Source organism: Bombina bombina, chromosome 2 (genome assembly GCF_027579735.1).
Source record: "Bombina bombina isolate aBomBom1 chromosome 2, aBomBom1.pri, whole genome shotgun sequence".
NCBI lineage: Eukaryota > Metazoa > Chordata > Amphibia > Anura > Bombinatoridae > Bombina > Bombina bombina.
In genome coordinates, this window is record NC_069500.1 from 585,475,924 (window position 1) to 585,494,292 (window position 18,369).

The following is an 18,369-nucleotide window of genomic DNA, read 5'->3' on the forward strand; positions in this document are numbered from 1 at the left end:
TTCGGACAATCTTACCAATGATCCAAGAGGGTCAATATATGACTACCGTGGATCTAAAGGATGCGTATCTGCATATTCCTATCCACAAAGATCATCACCAGTTTCTCAGGTTCGCATTTCTGGACAAGCATTATCAGTTTGTGGCTCTTCCTTTCGGGTTGGCCACTGCTCCCAGAATTTTCACAAAGGTGCTAGGGTCCCTCCTGGCGGTTCTAAGACTGCGGGGCATAGCAGTGGCGCCTTACTTAGACGACATCTTAATTCAGGAGGTCTCACGGGTGGAAGGTGAACGTAAAAAAGAGTTCTCTCTCCCCCCTCACAAGAGTTCCATTCCTAGGAACTCTGATAGACTCGGTAGAAATGAAAATATTTCTGACGGAGGTCAGAAAGTTAAAACTGTTAACTACTTGCCGAGCTCTTCATTCCATTCCTCGGCCATCTGTAGCTCAGTGCATGGAGACAATCGGACTAATGGTAGCGGCAATGGACATAGTCCCTTTTGCTCGGATACACCTCAGACCACTGCAACTATGCATGCTCCAACAGTGGAATGGGGATTATGCAGATTTGTATCCTCAAATTCAGTTGGACCAGGAGACCAGAGATTCTCTTTTCTGGTGGTTGTCTCAGGATCACCTGTCTCAGGGAATATGTTTCCGCAGACCAGAGTGGATCATTGTAACGACCGACGCCAGTCTGTTAGGCTGGGGTGTGGTCTGGGACTCCCTGAAAGCTCAGGGCTCATGGTCTCGGGAAGAAACGCTTCTCTCGATAAACATTCTGGAACTGAGGGCGATATTCAACGCTCTTCAGGCATGGCCTCAACTAGCTGCGGCCAAATACATCAGATTTCAGTCGGACAACATCACGACTGTAGCTTACGTCAATCATCAGGGGGAACAAAGAGTTCCCTAGCAATGACGGAAGTAACCAAAATAATCAGGTGGGCGGAGGATCACTCCTGCCATCTCTCAGCAATTCACATCCCAGAAGTAGACAACTGGGTGGCGGATTTTCTAAGTCGTCAGACTTTTCATCCGGGGGAGTGGGAACTCCACCCGAAGGCATTTGCCCAGCTGACTCAACTTTGGGGCATTCCAAAATTTGATCTGATGGCGTCCCGTCAGAACACCAAACTTCCTCTCTATGGGTCCAGGTCCCGGTATCCCAAGGCGGTATTGATAGATGCTCTAGCAGCGCCTTGGTCCTTCAATCTGGCTTATGTTTTTCCACCGTTTCCTCTCCTCCCGCGTCTGGTTGCCAGAATCAAGCAGGAGAAGGCTTCAGTGATTCTGATAGCGCCTGCGTGGCCACGCAGGACTTGGTATGCAGACCTAGTGGACATGTCATCTGTCCCACCATGGACATTGCCAATGAGGCAGGATCTTCTGATACAGGGTCCGTTCAAGCATCCAAATTTAGTTTCTCTACGTCTGACTGCTTGGAGATTGAATGCTTAATTCTATAAAAGCGTGGGTTCTCTGAGTCAGTTATAGATACTCTGATTCAGGCTAGAAAGCCTGTCACCAGGAAAATATACCATAAGATATGGCCGAAATATCTTTGTTGGTGTGAATCCAAGGGTTACTCATGGAGTAAGATTAGGATTCCCAGGATATTGTCTTTTCTCCAAGAAGGATTGGAGAAAGGATTGTCAGCTAGTTCCTTAAAAGGACAAATATCTGCTTTGTCTATCCTGTTACACAAGCGTCTGGCAGAGGTACCGGACGTTCAAGCGTTTGTTCAGGCTTTAGTCAGAATCAAGCCTGTCTATAAACCTGTGGCTCCGCCATGGAGTTTGAATCTAGTTCTTTCAGTTCTTCAATGGGTTCCGTTTGAACCTTTACATTCCATAGACATTAAGTTGTTATCTTGGAAAGTTTTGTTTTTGATAGCTATCTCTTCTGCTAGAAGAGTTTCAGAATTATCTGCCTTACAGTGTGATTCACCTTACCTGGTGTTCCACGCAGATAAGGTAGTTTTGCGTACCAAGCCTGGTTTTCTTCCTAAAGTTGTTTCTAACAAGAATATTAACCAGGAAATAGTTGTTCCTTCTCTGTGTCCTAATCCATCTTCGAAGAAGGAACGTCTATTACACAATCTTGATGTAGTTTGTGCTTTAAAGTTCTATTTACAAGCAGCTAAGGATTTCAGACAAACATCTTCTTTGTTTGTTATCTATTCTGGTAAGAGGAGAGGTCAGAAAGCGACTGCTACCTCTCTTTCCTTTTGGCTGAAAAGCATCATCCGTTTGGCCTATGAGACTGCTGGCCAGCAGCCTCCTGAATGAATTACTGCTCATTCTACCAGAGCAGTGGCTTCCACATGGGCTTTCAAAAATGAGGCTTCTGTTGAACAGATTTGTAAGGCAGCGACTTGGTCTTCACTGCATACTTTTGCCAAATTTTACAAATTCTATACTTTTGCTTCTTCGGAGGCTATTTTTGGGAGAAAGGTTTTGCAAGCAGTGGTGCCTTCCGTTTAAGGTACCTGTAGTGATAGTAATGTATACAGCGCCTTACTTAGGCAAGAGGCTAAATACCAATAGGGAAATCAGATGTTAATCTGAATAGGTTAAAACAGAATTTAAAAAATTATTACAACCGAGGATAAAAATTAATACAGATATTTACACATACAAAAAAGATAGTATCACATTCATAGAAATGGAGATATACAATGGACTCTTGATTGACTAGCTGGAGGTCAGAATAACAGCATTTTAACCTCAGAGACAGAATTCAGCAAATGACAGATCAATCAGATAATGGGTAAAAACATTTAACAACAACCAGTGATATCAGCAGTGGTTTAGACACTAAGATATATTCTACACATCATTTCAAACATGCAGATAATCAAATACACATACAGAACATCCAAATAATCAATGTGGTGTAGACCAAGAGATCTATTGGGATCCAAAACTGAGAGAAAGATTCAAATGTCTGTGTTAAATCCAATATAGTGAAAATCAATAAACAAGAAAGTAGTCTCAAAAAAACTTTAAAGTCTGTACAATAGTGCAATAAATAATGAAATATCCAACTGGACCAGTGATACAAAAATATGTGTGTTGATTTGCTGTGCACAACAAAAGAAAAAAAGAAAAAAGTGAGAAAAAATATATATATGAAATATATATATATATATATATATATGAAAAAAATGTGGAAAAAAGGAAATTGAATGTGAAGGGGGGGGGGGGGTGAGTCCTCCAGCAGGGTTCTATGTTGATCCGGCTCCTTGATGATACATATGTTGTTGGAAAAATATATATATATAGTCAGATAATAGAAATATATATATATATATATAAAAAAAAATATAAAAAATCTAGTAAGTCACAGATACTAAAACAATATGTTAAAAAGTCCAACTTGTAAAAAATCCAATAGTAAAAAATTCAATATAATAAAAAACCTAGAAGAAAACAGATAAACAAAACATAGTGTAGATGTATAAGAAAGGTCTATTCTTATTGAAATTATGCTCACCAGTGTCGACGCGTTTCGGCCTGCACAGAGGCCTTTTTCAAGACAGTATTAAATACACATTGTTTAAGGTACCTGTCTTGTTCCCTCCCTTCATCCGTGTCCTAAAGCTTTGGTATTGGTATCCCACAAGTAAAGGATGAATACGTGGACTGGATACACCTTGCAAGAGAAAACAGAATTTATGCTTACCTGATAAAATTACTTTCTCTTGCGGTGTATCCAGTCCACGGCCCGCCCTGACATTTAAGTCAGGTAAATTTTTTTTGTTTAAACTACAGTCACCACTGCACCCTATGGTTTCTCCCTTTTCTTCCTAACCTTTGGTCGAATGACTGGGGGGTGGAACTAGAGGGGGAGCTATATGGACAGCTTTGCTGTGTGCTCTCTTTGCCACTTCCTGTAGGGAATGAGAATATCCCACAAGTAAAGGATGAATCCGTGGACTGGATACACCTTGCAAGAGAAAACAGAATTTATGCTTACCTGATAAATTACTTTCTCTTGCGGTGTATCCAGTCCACGGCCCGCCCTGACATTTAAGTCAGGTAAAAATGTTTTGTTTAAACTACAGTCACCACTGCACCCTATGGTTTCTCCTTTTTCTTCCTAACCTTTGGTCGAATGACTGGGGGGTGGAGCTAGAAGGGGAGCTATATGGACAGCTTTGCTGTGTGCTCTCTTTGCCACTTCCTGTAGGGAATGAGAATATCCCACAAGTAAAGGATGAATCCGTGGACTGGATACACCGCAAGAGAAAGTAATTTATCAGGTAAGCATAAATTCTGTTTTTTAGTTGGTCACCAATTTTCCTGTATCCTTTTCCATCTTTGTGAAGTCTCACAATCAGATTTTTCAATTCCTCTGGCAATTCTTTTCCATGTGGAGACATGATTCAGACTTGCAGATAGACACAGCCCATTGGTAAAAAAATGAGACTGTTATGGTAACTATGCTCATGCAATTAGGCTAATTGGAAATCCTAGATGTACTCAATTTCGTTTCAGTGATCTAACTTGTGTGTCAGTGACCACAGGTGTAATCACTTTTGTTGCATTAAGTTTCTACTTTGGGACCTGTATTTTCAATATAATCTTTCTAAATGATTTGTTTTTTATTGTTTATAATAGGAAATACTCTACTTGTCAACTTAGAAATAAAACAATTATTGAGAGGTGATACAATTTTGAATAATTTGATATTTAAGTGATATTGCCCAGGGGTGTACTCACCTAGTTCTGTTGTATACTGTATTTTATATTTACTATGTTTAATCCCTATCTTGGATCACTATTTTAAATTGCTGTAAAACAGATATAAATGTTTCCACTATATAGATTTACACCCACATCAAATATATCTATCTAGCTATCTATCTATCATCTATGTATCTATCTATCATCTCTCTGTCTATCATCTGCTTGTCTTTCTGTCTATCTATCTCCTAAACTCCTAAAGGAAAGCAAAAGCACTTCATGCATGCAAGTACAATTTTCACTAAAAAAAACCTGTACATTTCAGCTAACTCTAGTATTGCCAGCACTGATTTAAAGGGACAGTAAATACCAGACATCTAGGTCAAAGCATTAACAGCAGTTATGAAGCAGCCGTCTTAAGACCGCTGCTCCTTAGCTGGTCCGCTGCCTCTGAGGCTGCGGACATCAATCCGCCCGATCCTATACGATCAGGTTGATTGACACCCCCTGCTAGCGGCTGAGTGGCCGCCAATCTGCAGGGGTGGCATTGTACAAGCAGTTCACCAGAACTGCTTGTGCAATGTTAAATGCTGACAGCGTATGCTGTCTGCATTTAGCGATGTGTGGCGGACATGAAACGCTGCAGCCAGACATTGGTAAAACAGCCCCGCTGTCGGCATTCAGCAATGTCTAGTGTATCATGTCTTCCAGACATTGGTAAATCGCCCCCGCTGTCGGCATTCAGCGATGTCTAGTGTATCATGTCTGCCAGACATTGGTAAATCGGCCCCGCTGTCGGCATTCAGCGATGTCTAGTGTATCATGTCTGCCAGACATTGGTAAATCGGCCCCGCTGTCGGCATTCAGCGATGTCTAGTGTATCATGTCTTCCAGACATTGGTAAATCGGCCCCCATTTTTGCTGCAAAAATAGCCAAACTCCACACACAACTTGTTTTATTATCATCTGTGTATGAGTTTGCAGACAGCAAAGCTAGTCACTGTGATTACATTAGTATAAAGTCAATTTTATGCAGTTAACCCCTTAACGACAGAGGCAATTGTCCAAGTTCCAAATGTAAACAAAACCCAGAATTTGAGCTACATTTTTATTCAACCATCATTTACCTCTTTTACATTAAGTGCACCCACACTTATTATATATTGTAAATAGGGCTTTCTTTTGACATTAGATTTTATTCAAATTAAATACATTATATTTCATATATAAATATTTGACTAAGTGTGAGAAATTAAGAAATTTTAACTTTTTCCAAACACGCACACATTTTGTTTTATTGTGAATATCCTATTTTACTGCAACAAAACACCTATGTTTGTATTCTGCAATGTCTCACAAGGACCCCCATGTACAGTTTTCATAGGGTTTCGAGATGTTACAAGGTCAAATATGGGCAAATATGGGCAGTTTTGTACATGGAAATACAACACATTGATTTAAACAGCACTGAATTTTTTCTACCCTATACCTAACACTAACTCCCTTAATCCACCGACCAATTCCCACTTCCAACCCCAATTGCAACTTCCCAATCAGAGTGATCATAGCAATAACACTGTACTCAGCACCCAAAGATGTGACAGCATCGTAATGAGTCTCCCATAGGAGCCTATGGAAGCAATTCCTAGCAAAGCGAACATGAGGTTGAGTTTGCATTGCGGCTAGCTTGTAATACCAGCACACATTATCGTGCTCTGTAGAGTGCAAGCGATATATAGTGCTCCACTTGTAATCTAGCCCCATGTATGTAATGGCTGATCTGAATCTTATGACAGTACCCATCACCACACCTCCCAACCCTAACAGATATTGCAGGATTGACAAGGGGTGAGAGGTTTGTAAACTGTCCCTCCTGCAAATTCCCCCATCAGGGCAAAAGCCTCAGTTTCTAGGGTTGCCCATGGCTTTGCCCACAATTTACCTAATCTTGTCAATGACCTGGCCTCAGCACCTGTAGACCCACTCACAAAATGGCTTCTGTCACCGTCCACAATTTCCCCTCACCTCCCTGTGCCGGAAAAACCTCTGGAAATTGTTTGGAGACCTCGTTGTGTGACCAGCAGACAATGAGTTACACTCAATATAGTCTGCATCATTCTGAGATTCCAAAATAAAATGTATTTAAATAACATGAAACCAAGGTTTTTTTTCATAATTCAGACAGAGCATACAGTTTTAAATGGCTTTCTAATTTACATCAATTTTCATAAGCTCTTTCACGCCCTGCTTCTCAGAAAGCCCGGAAATACTGGGAGGAATGAAACACTAAGGGCCCAATTATCAAAACTTCACTGGGTCAGACGTGAAAAAACACACCAACATTCACAGGGGCTGTCCTCAGGAATTTATATAAAAAGGGGCTGTGCCTCCCCTAGAGAGTAGTGGAGTTCGCTGAAAAGGAAAACTTCTCTGGGGGAGAGTGAAGTTAGCAGGGAGCCAAGGGCGCACTTTAAAAATTAAGTCCTGCAGCCAATACATATCAGATTATTTTGCTCTGCGCATATAGTATGTTACAATTGCCTTTATTTTCATATGCATGTCTTTTACTATTAGGGTAATGCATGCTTTGCTGGTTTTGACAATCTTGCCACTAGCAGAGGCAGGGAAACTCATTTTACAAAAAGGAAAATAATACATTTTGAATAATAGAATTTACTTATAGCTGCTTAGCTTCGTTTTCTTGGAATCTTTTGTTAAAAAGCATACCTAGGTAGGCTCAGGACCAGCAATGCACTACTGGGTGCTAGTTGCTAATTGGTGACTGCACATATATAACTTAATGTGATAATAGATGTAAATTGAAAAGATCTTTACATAAATTACATGCGCTGTCTGAATCATGAAAGTTTAATTTTGCCTTTACTGTCTCTTTCCACTATCATTTTATGCACTGATTTTTCACTGTACCCAGCATTTACTAATTCCACCAACACAAATAAACATAAAAATCCTGCTAACTGCACATAACAGTGATGGACACGCAATCAACCCCCTACACCGCCAAATATAAAAAACGTAGTGAACAATATAATGTCAAAATGTAGATAAGCATAAGAAGATTTTACAAGGATTTTCACAGAAAATAAAACTATACATTATATTATTATAATAAATGTATTATTTGTTAATTTGTTAACTGAAACATTTTTGATATATTTGAATTTTCTAGGGTGTTTATATTTGTAGATTGTACAATCCATGGATTTTTCAGATATGAAAATAAAATACTCTTTCCTTTATGTGATGTTCATGGAAAACAAAGTCTGGACACATATTTAGTTTACAATCAGTAGATATCAGGATTTTGTAATTAGAATTTTTTTTAATATATTTCTTTACATGGATTATTAAACAATTGGTTAAAGTGGATTATTATATCATATATTTTACTAGATTTGCTATTGAATTTTTTAGTAAGTTGTTTCTGAAATATTTGTTATGACTATATATTTTATTGTATGGGTAACATAATATTATTTGAGAATGGCATGTGAAATGTTGATAAATGTAGTTTAAAAAATGTGTTGTTAATAGTTTTTTCTTTATATTATTCATTAAAAAATGTAAAGACCTAGTTTATGGCAGTGGAAACAGACTTTTTCGCTCACCATATGGAATTTGCCTGTGGAGTAATATTCCAACATATAAATATTTAGGTGGCGCACGGATACAAAGAGAAGGGTTTTTAATTGGTTGGGATTTTGTCACAGTTATGGGCGGGGGTGTTAGTCCTTCTACAGGCATCTTGATTATGTCAGCATTGGATTTTGGGTTAGCCTCCCCTCGGGGTGGGGAACACTTACAATAACTTCTTGGGCAGTTTCTTGTAGTGGAATTGACAATTGTGTGGATTAGTAATTTATTGCTATGTCCAGGTAGCTTTTTTAGGAGGTACGGTCTGATCATAATAGGTAGAGTAGGGGTCAGGTCAGACTAACACTGATGGCTCTACTATCTTCATTACACTTAGTTTAAAGTTTGTTTTGGTATTTATGGTTTTCTAAATAAATTTGCAGTTAATAAACATGATGTCGCCAGAATGACCAGAATTACCAATAAAGGTGTCCGTGTTTGTTATTTGGTTTGGGCCAGGGAACTTGACATATGAAGCTACTTATCAAGCTCTATGAAAGAGGGTTTGAGACAAATTCTGGAACAGAAAACTAGGATGTGGCTAAAGCGGGATGAAGTAAGAAGGGCCATAGTGTTGGGATGACTAAGGCGGTTCAAGTAAGACATTTTGGTGGACCAAGAACTTTATAACCTCGTGATCTGTGCAGGAATGTCTCCTTAAAGAAGCTGAAAATTAGGTCCTTGCATTGCATATACTAAATGTCAAACAGTGAAAATCATATGGAAGAAGTAAAGTTCTTAAAGGGATATGAAAGCCATTCTTTTGTGATTCAGACAGAGCATACCATTTAAAAAAAAAAAAAAAGTTTCCAATTTACGTCTATTATCAAATTTGTTTAAAATTGCATGCTGAATCATGAAAGAAACGTTTTAGGCTTAATTTCCCTTTTAAAGTATGTGATACGAATGTACCTGTCTACCCTGCCAAGTACATTTGAAATAAATGGAGTCAAAAGTATGGAAGATATTTTATTTTTCTAAGATGTGTAGACAATTGATTTATTTCCTGGCACAAAAAAGGTGCTTTTTTGGAATAAATGAAAATATAATTCCATTCTGAAGCATTTCTTCAGATATGTTACCAGAAAATCACTTCAGTAACAAAAACAAACAAAAAAAGAATGCTAGAACATGTGTAGAAGAAATAAATAATGAAACAACAGGGAAATACAGGGATGTGATTTTTCATTTTTGGGATTTTTATTTTTTAGGTATAATTAAAGGGACAGTCTAATGCCAAAATTACATAATCTTATTTTGTTAGATCATGTAAAATTGTATTACTGGCCCTAGCTACCTGTATATTAAGCCCCCACAGAAGGTTAAACACACTGTAGGTAAAGTACCACTCAGGAGTCACAAGAAATGCAGCACAATAGCAGAACAAGACCAGTATATGGCTCACTGTCTGTGGTCTGCTCAGGAACTGCAATGCTGGTGGCTCCACAGCGGGAATTTTTACCTATGTGTTTAACCCAATTGTAGGATTTAACTCATTGTTAGCTTAAAATGTGCCCTTATATCTAAACTACTGTTTTGGAGTCTATTCCATTCTGTTAGATGAACTCTTTAAATGTTTATTCCCATTAAAATACATTATTTTCAGAATTGTATCTATTATAATATATAAAAAAAGCCTATTTATTATATGATTTTAAGTTTACTTTATCCACATTAAAGACCCCAATGATGCACAGGGCCCAAGTACTTGGGGGCCCATCGTAGCCAGTCTATACATAGACATGTGCAGAATGTGTACAATTTATCTATCTAGGTTGCAGGTTCATCTATCTGTCTTCAAAATCCTTATACAGCTTAGAATATTTTTTTATTCCTATTGTTTAATTCTGAGTTACCTTTGGGTTCCGCTACTGCTCAAATGCTTTGTATTAAGAGAACCTAACAAGGGATATCCTCCTAGTCTGTCAGAAAACACTTTTTGCATACATGGATGATGTATTTATTCATATGCACTGATGATGTCACATATGCTCAAATTACATTAGAACATACACAAACTGCTCCTGGTTTTCTATTGACTGATTACAAACAAAACTCTCTTGGCTCATCCTTACTTATACTCACCATCATTTTGACTTTATTGTGACATCTGACAGTATAAGCAGCGGTTCCTTCTTTTTCCCAGTAGAACGTTTTGTATTCTATATCAAATAAGAAAACTGCTTATTAATTAAAGGGATATGGAAGCCAATTTTTTTCTTTCATGATTCAGATAAAGCATGCAATTTTAAGCAACTTTCTGTTTTACTCCTTTTATTAATGTTTCTGCATTCTCTTGGTATCTTTATTCGAAAAAAAGCAGAAATGTAAAAAGCTTAGGAAGCGGCCCATTTTTGGTTCAGCACCTGGGTAGCGCTTGCTGATTGGTGGCTACATTTACAATCTGTGGGGATTTAAAAAGAGGCAGATCTAATTCATTCTATTAGAGGTAGAAAAATACCTAATAGGACCTAAGGTCATATTTCAAATCTACAGTAATGTATTTTTAAAATATTATAAATGTGTGTATGTGACCAGCTGTTATACAGTGCTAGGTCACATGTATATGCATCTTCTGACCTCACATACTATAAGTGCTGGTGGCAGTAGTCAAATTATGTGTGCAAGGGAAATGTGCACGTGGCCTATCACTGTATAACCAGCTGGTGCCATGCAGAGGAAAAATGACTGAAATCACTGAAGCAACAAGTATAATGCAAAAATGGTTTTAACTTACTGGAAATGTACTGCTAGTAAAACAGGACTTCTGCATTCTTTTAATTATTGTAATAAGTATAGAAACGTATTTATTTTAGTGATACATTTATATAAAAACATGTTTTCAGTAAGATTACATGATATTTTCAAGCAGGTTGGTCAGGGGAAGCAGAGCATATTCTATTCCTTCAAATAAAATAGAATCAAAGTGGCCAAATATCACAGATCATTGCTAAAATAAATCACTTTTATCCCCCCCTCAGTGCTGTAAGGAATTCAGTTTAGCCGTTTACGGATGGTGTTGGGAGTGCAGCAGTACAGAACAAGAGGAACTTGTATTCACTTTTTTCTAAAAAAAATAAACTCCTTGTTCTTCAATTTTTTTCAAACAGAGGGCATGTACCGCTACTGCAGCCTATTAATTCACCTTCTGCAGTGCTAATGGGTTGTGGGTGTACCGCATACATTTACTCTTAGGGGCCTATTTATCAAGGTCTGTATGGAGCTTGATGCCCCGTGTTTCTAGCGAACCTTCAGGCTCGCCAGAAAAACAATTTATGAAGCAGCGGTCTAAAGACCGCTGCTCCATAACCTGTCCGCCTGCTTTGAGGCAGCGGACAGACATCGCCGGAAATCAACCCGATCCAATACGATCGGGTTGATTGACACCCCCAATTGGCCGCAAATCTGCAGGGGGCGGTATTGCACCAGCAGTTCACCAGAACTGCTGGTACAGTGATAAATGCCGAGAGCGCATGCTGTCCGCATTTATCAATGTGCATCAGACATGATACGCAATATCGGATCATGTCCGCTCGCACGTTCTTAAATAGGCCCCTTAGTCTATACACACTGTGGGGTCGATTTATCAATCTCCATATGGACTTGTCTTTCTTCAAACTACATTACTGTATAACTATTTAGAGTTTCTTTCAGCAGTACATCTCCTTATATGTATCAGTGCAAGTACCACTATGATCTTGCTTTTCTCATTATGTACTTCCTCTGGTAGAAATGGTTTAGGTTCTTTTAGTTCAGGTACAATGAATGGTTATGCTTATGAAACCCAAAACTATATTGCTCCTCCTGTTATCTGTTCTTTTTTCTCAACCGTGTTGCCAACTTTCTCTGTAATTTCCCCTAGATGTCCTGATTTTTTATTTCTAATTCTGCATGTAGTAGATTGTTTTTGAATACACACTAATATGATTTGAATGCTTGTCTTTAACCTGCATTACCAAAGTGTTTCCCAGTGCATTTGTATGTAATGTGAATGCAATCTGTAAGTTGTGTGAATAGATCAGGTGTGCTAGCTGGAGGCGCTGGTTCAGCTTGTATCAGTCGTTGGTATCTTCCTTTCCTTCCTCGGTTGTATAACTCTAGGTGCAAAATAGTGGTGCTGAAATATCAGACAATACACCATACAAAGGTGAATATCTACTCACAGTGTATATTGCAGGTTACCGGCTCCTTCCCAATATGAAAAGACAATATCACAGATTCAGTAAAAAGTTTGTCTTTATTTGGCTCAACGCAAAAGCGTTTCAACGGTCCCAGCCGTCTTTCTCAAGAGCAATAAAAGTGCTTTACAAACCAAAGCATACCTTTCCGCTGTCAGTTACGCTACCTGCTTCCCCATTGGAGGAGAGCAGGTTTACACCCGATTCAAAATTTCAATTGTAAATTTAAAATAAACATCTAAAAAAAACATAAAAAACAATATTAATTATATTAGAAACTATAAGTTTGTTTTAAAATATAAAATTTCTGTAGATATCATCATTTTTGCCGGTTTTGTAGTTCCCTTTCAGGTAGTTTTCAGTGAAGATCACATGTTATAGATTGTCCAATGAAATTCAGTTTCTGATATAGTGATGTTTTGTAGTTCCCTTTCATGTAGTTCTCTATTTTAGGTTCCTATTCAGGTCTGATATGTCAGTGGGTATCACATGTTATCGAATGTCCAATGAAAAACAGTTTCTGATATAGTGATATTGATTGCCTTTTCTTTTTTTCTCAAAATAAAAACACATAAGTGTTATTCACAGATACAAAGTTTCTTATATGAATTCTGCTTAACCAAATATTTATTTAGAGGAGGTAGAATAAATTGCCACTTAGATATTTGTTACAAGTTAGAATAGATACTTTTCATAATTAAACATTCATATTATAAATAGACTTCTATACTTATTGAATGTTAAATATTGACTCAGCGACTTGTGTGTTGCATATAATTTCTTGAAATTAAGTGTGAGAATTATATTCTTTTGTACAATATGTGTATATATAAACATTAAGTGTGATGATATAACATGAACTGTCTGTATAAATACATGTTTATTTTGCCCCCCTTTCATGTACTAATGTTTTTCAGTATTCATTTTATACAAATTTTACTGGTTTATTCTGGCCCCAATTTTTCTTAGGAACACATTATAGATTATCATCTGTTTTGTGTCCTTATTTAGACCCCATTGGGCATATGTTCTAAGTGTATGTATCCATTTTAATTCTCTTTGGTCTAGTTGTTTTGCCATATTACCACCCGTCCAATGAAGTTCAACCTTCTCAATTCCTATCCATAGAAAGGATTCTTTTGTGAAATGTTCACAATTGTTGCAGTGTAGCGGCACTCCGTGGTCATCATGATTCTTTTCTATTTTATTTTGATGTTCCATGATTCTTGTTTTTAAAAATCTGGACGTTTGTCCTAAATACTGGATTTTGCACCCACATTGCAACAAATATATCACATTTTTACTTTTGCAAGTAATGAATTCTTTTATTTCAAATGTTTTTCCCGTAACTGTGGAGTCAAATGTTTTGTGTGTTCTTCTGGTGTAGTTACAACCTTTGCATTTGCCGCAAGTGAAGAAGCCTGTCATGTTACTTATTTGTAAAGGTTTTTTGGGGGCTATGCCTTTTATGAGTGAGGGAGCTAATTTTTGTTTCAAATTTTGTCCTTTTCTGAAGATAACTGTGGGCTTAGCTGGAATTATAGGTCCTAGATATTCATCCTCCTTTATAATGTGCCAGTGCTTTTGTATAATTTTTTTGATTGTATGATGTTCTACATTACTTGGTGCAAACCTGGTGCCCATGGCAGTCCCACAAATCTGTAAATAGTAGTTCCCATTGAACCAAAAAAAGTTGTGATATAGAATAAATTCTATGGCTCTAAGTATGAAATCTAGTAATTTTGGTGATAAATCTTTATCTTCTGATAGTTTCCATTTAACTGCCTCAATCCCTTTTTTGTGATCAATTATGGTATACAAAGAAGTCACGTCCATGGTGACCCAAAAGTAATTTTCTTGCCAGGGTATATTTTGTATGATTTGTAAAACATGTTTGGTATCTTTTAAATGAGATTTTGCCTTCTGTGCATAGGGTTGGAGAAAAAAATCTATGAATGCTGACAAGTTTGAACTTAAAGAATCTATCCCACTAATAATCGGCCTTCCTGGTGGCCTTGTTGCATGCTTATGTAATTTGGGTAAAAAATTAAAGATTGGGGTCTTAGAATCTGTTTTATAAAGAAAATCAAATTCCTCTTCTGTTATTATATTTTGGTTAAATGCTTCCATAAGTAGTTTTTGAAGAGTGGAGGTGTATTCTTTTTTAGGTTTCTTTGTTAAAATAATATATGTATTTGAGTCTCCTAGGATTCTGTTAGCTTCTTCCATATAATGTTCTTTATCTAGAATGACCACACCTCCACCTTTTTACCGTTAAATTTCTCACAAATTTTTGTGCATCTACAAAGAGTTGAAAAGAATTAACTTTTTGTGTGGGGATAAATTTTAGTCCCCTGGATAAAACTGATTTTTCATTGTCACTTATGGTTTTGGATGAAAGATTAAAGATCCCCTGTGTTACTGTCTCCTCTTTCTTTGATTTCCCTCTTCCTCCTCTATTTCCTCTATGTTTGGAGTTCTTCCCCTCTTTTTCTGAGGATGATCTATCCTGATTGGTGAGTATTTGTTTTGATGTGTCCAATTTTCCCTGTGTGAATGTTTCTCTCTCTCCCTCATATGATCCTCTTTCTGGTATGTGTAATGGTGAGAGGGTCTTGAAAAACTTTCCCTTATTTCTGTTTTGTGTTTCTCTTTTGTTTCTCCCTTCATAAAAGGAGATTGTGGTCTTTTATAATCTTGGTGATGTGCACGTGGTGTTTTTGGTGTATAGTGATAATTATGTGTATCTTTTTGATAATAATCTTTTTGTTTTTTATATTGATTTTGAGCATAGTATGGAGAATCATAGTTCCTATGATCATTTCTTTGTGTGTATTCTCTGTGTTGTGACCTGTGTCTTTGATTTCTTTCATTGTAAATAAAATTTTCATTTACCAGTTCTTTATTGTGCAATCTTGGTCTCTGATTTCTTTCTTGATGTGTGTACTGATTTCTACTAGTGTCCGTGCTATAATTTCTGTGCATGTGACCGTGATTTAGATCTTTTCTATCTCTAGAATATTCATTACTGTGATATACATTTTTTCTGTTGTGATGTGAATAATTATTACCATTATTGGTTTTTGTTCTCCCCCTTTCATCAAGTGATTTATTTTGCTGTGTAGGCTTTTTTTGTACATATTGTGTCCCACCTTGAAAGTCTTCATTATCTCTCATATATTTTTGATGTTTTTTGTCACCTATTGTTTCATCAAATTCTTTTGCTTTCTCTTTAATGTATTCAAACTTATCTTTACATTTCTTGTTGTCTAAATAACCACTGAGTTCTTGTTCTAATGTATTAATTTCTTTCTCTAGAGATTTCAATTGTAAGTCTTGCATCTCATATAGTAAGCTGACTAATTCTAGAGAACATTTATGTAAAGCTGCGTTCCATTTTTGCAAAAAATTATCATTCTCTAATCCAAATGCTGGAATTTTAAATACTCTAAGTCATCTGGGTACAATACTTTCATTAAGGTATCTACTTAAAAATGTTACTTCCCACCATTTTTTGACTTATTTTGTGTATAATTTTTGTAATTTAAAAAATTACTAGATTTCATACTTAGAGCCATAGAATTTATTCTATATCACAACTTTTTTTGGTTCAATGGGAACTACTATTTACAGATTTGTGGGACTGCCATGGGCACCAGGTTTGCACCAAGTTATGCCAATATTTACATGGACTATTTTGAGACGACTCATATATGGCATAATCAAGAATTTGGTGTAGACCTGGTGTCCTGGCATAGATATATAGATGACATTCTGTGCATATGGAAGGGGGGTGAGTCCAAACTCATAGAATTTGTACAAATACTTAATAACAATAATCAGCAAGTCACATTATCAGTAGAATATGACAAAAAAGAAATACATTTTTTAGATTTAACTCTTTACACTATAGATGAAAAAATCCAAAGCAAAACATACTTTAAGAAGTGTGACACTAACACCTACATTAGACATGATAGCTGCCACCATCCTAACTGGCTAAAGTCAGTACCAAAAAGCCAATTCCTACGAATACGCAGGAACTGCAGCAATATAGATGATTACGAACAACAATCAAGAATACTCAAAGAAAGATTCATACAAAAGGGATATGACCAAAGAGCGTTAGAAAAAGAAAGAAAAGAAGTTGGAAATAAAATAAGATCAACCCTGTTAGAAAATAAACACGAAAATGAGACCTCATTTCATAATAATTTCCCTAAATTTGTGACCACATTTAATGTAGAACATCATACAATCAAAATAATTATACAAAAGCACTGGCACATTATAAAGGAGGATGAATATCTAGGACCTATAATTCCAGCTAAGCCCACAGTTATCTTCAGAAAAGGACAAAATTTGAAACAAAAATTAGCTCCCTCACTCATAAAAGGCATAGCCCCCAAAAAACCTTTACAAATAAGTAACATGACAGGCTTCTTCACTTGCGGCAAATGCAAAGGTTGTAACTACACCAGAAGAACACACAAAACATTTGACTCCACAGTTACGGGAAAAACATTTGAAATAAAAGAATTCATTACTTGCAAAAGTAAAAATGTGAAATATTTGTTGCATGGGGCCTAAATAAATCAGTAACATTTTTTGTTCTTGTTGAGGTGAATACGAGTATAAGGACACACACAAAAAAAAAAAGCTGTTCTTGTCTTAAAAACCTTCAACATATGAAAGGGGGGCAAAACAGATGATAATCTATAATGTGTTGCTAAGAAAAATTGGGGCCCGAATAAACCAGTAAAATTTGTGTAAAAGGAATACTGAAAAACATTAGTACATGAAAGGGGGGCAAAATAAACATGTATTTATACAGACAGTTCATGTTATATCATCACACTTAATGTTTATATATACACATATTGTACAAAAGAATATAATTCTCACACTTAATTTCAAGAAATTATATGCAACACACAAGTCGCTGAGTCAATATTTAACATTCAATAAGTATAGAAGTCTATTTATAATATGAATGTTTAATTATGAAAAGTATCTATTCCAACTTATAACAAACTTCTAAGTGTCAATTTATTCTACCTCCTCTAAATAAATATTTGGTTAAGCAGAATTCATATAAGAAACTTTGTATCTGTGAATAACACTTATGTCTTTTTATTTTGAGAAAAAAAGAAAAGGCAATCAATATCACTATATCAGAAACTGTTTTTCATTGGACATTCGATAACATGTGATACCCACTGACATATCAGACCTGAATGGGAACCTAAAATAGAGAACTACCTGAAAGGGAACTACAAAACATCACTATATCAGAAACTGAATTTCATTGGACAACCTATAACATGTGATCTTCACTGACATACCGGACCTGAAAGAGAACTTGAAACAGAAAACTACCTGAAAGGGAACTACAAAACCAGCAAAAATGATATCATCTACAGAAATTTTATATTTTAAAACAAACTTATAGTTTCTAATATAATTAATATTGTTTTTTATGTTTTTTTAGATGTTTATTTTAAATTTACAATTGAAATTTTGAATCGGGTGTAAACCTGCTCTCCTCCAATGGGGAAGCAGGTAGCGTAACTGACATGTATTTAAAGGCCGCCTGTGCAGCGGAAAGGTATGCTTTGGTTTGTAAAGCACTGTTATTGTTCTTGAGAATGACGGCTGGGACCGTTGAAACGCTTTTGCGTTGAGCCAAATAAAGACAAACTTTTTTACTGAATCTGTGATATTGTCTTTTCATATTGGGAAGGAGCTGGTAACCTGCAATATACACTGTGAGTAGATATTCACCTTTGTATGGTGTATTGTCTGATATTTCAGCACCACTATTTTGCACCTAGAGTTATACAACCG

General features: G+C 36.5%; 1 protein-coding gene across 1 annotated transcript in view; it reads left to right on the top strand.

The window, feature by feature from the left end:
* The window catches only part of PRUNE2 (prune homolog 2 with BCH domain), a 185,282-nt gene that overhangs the window by 76,789 nt on the left and 90,124 nt on the right, over nt 1-18,369 (top strand). The gene's annotated exons all lie outside the window — the stretch shown is intronic.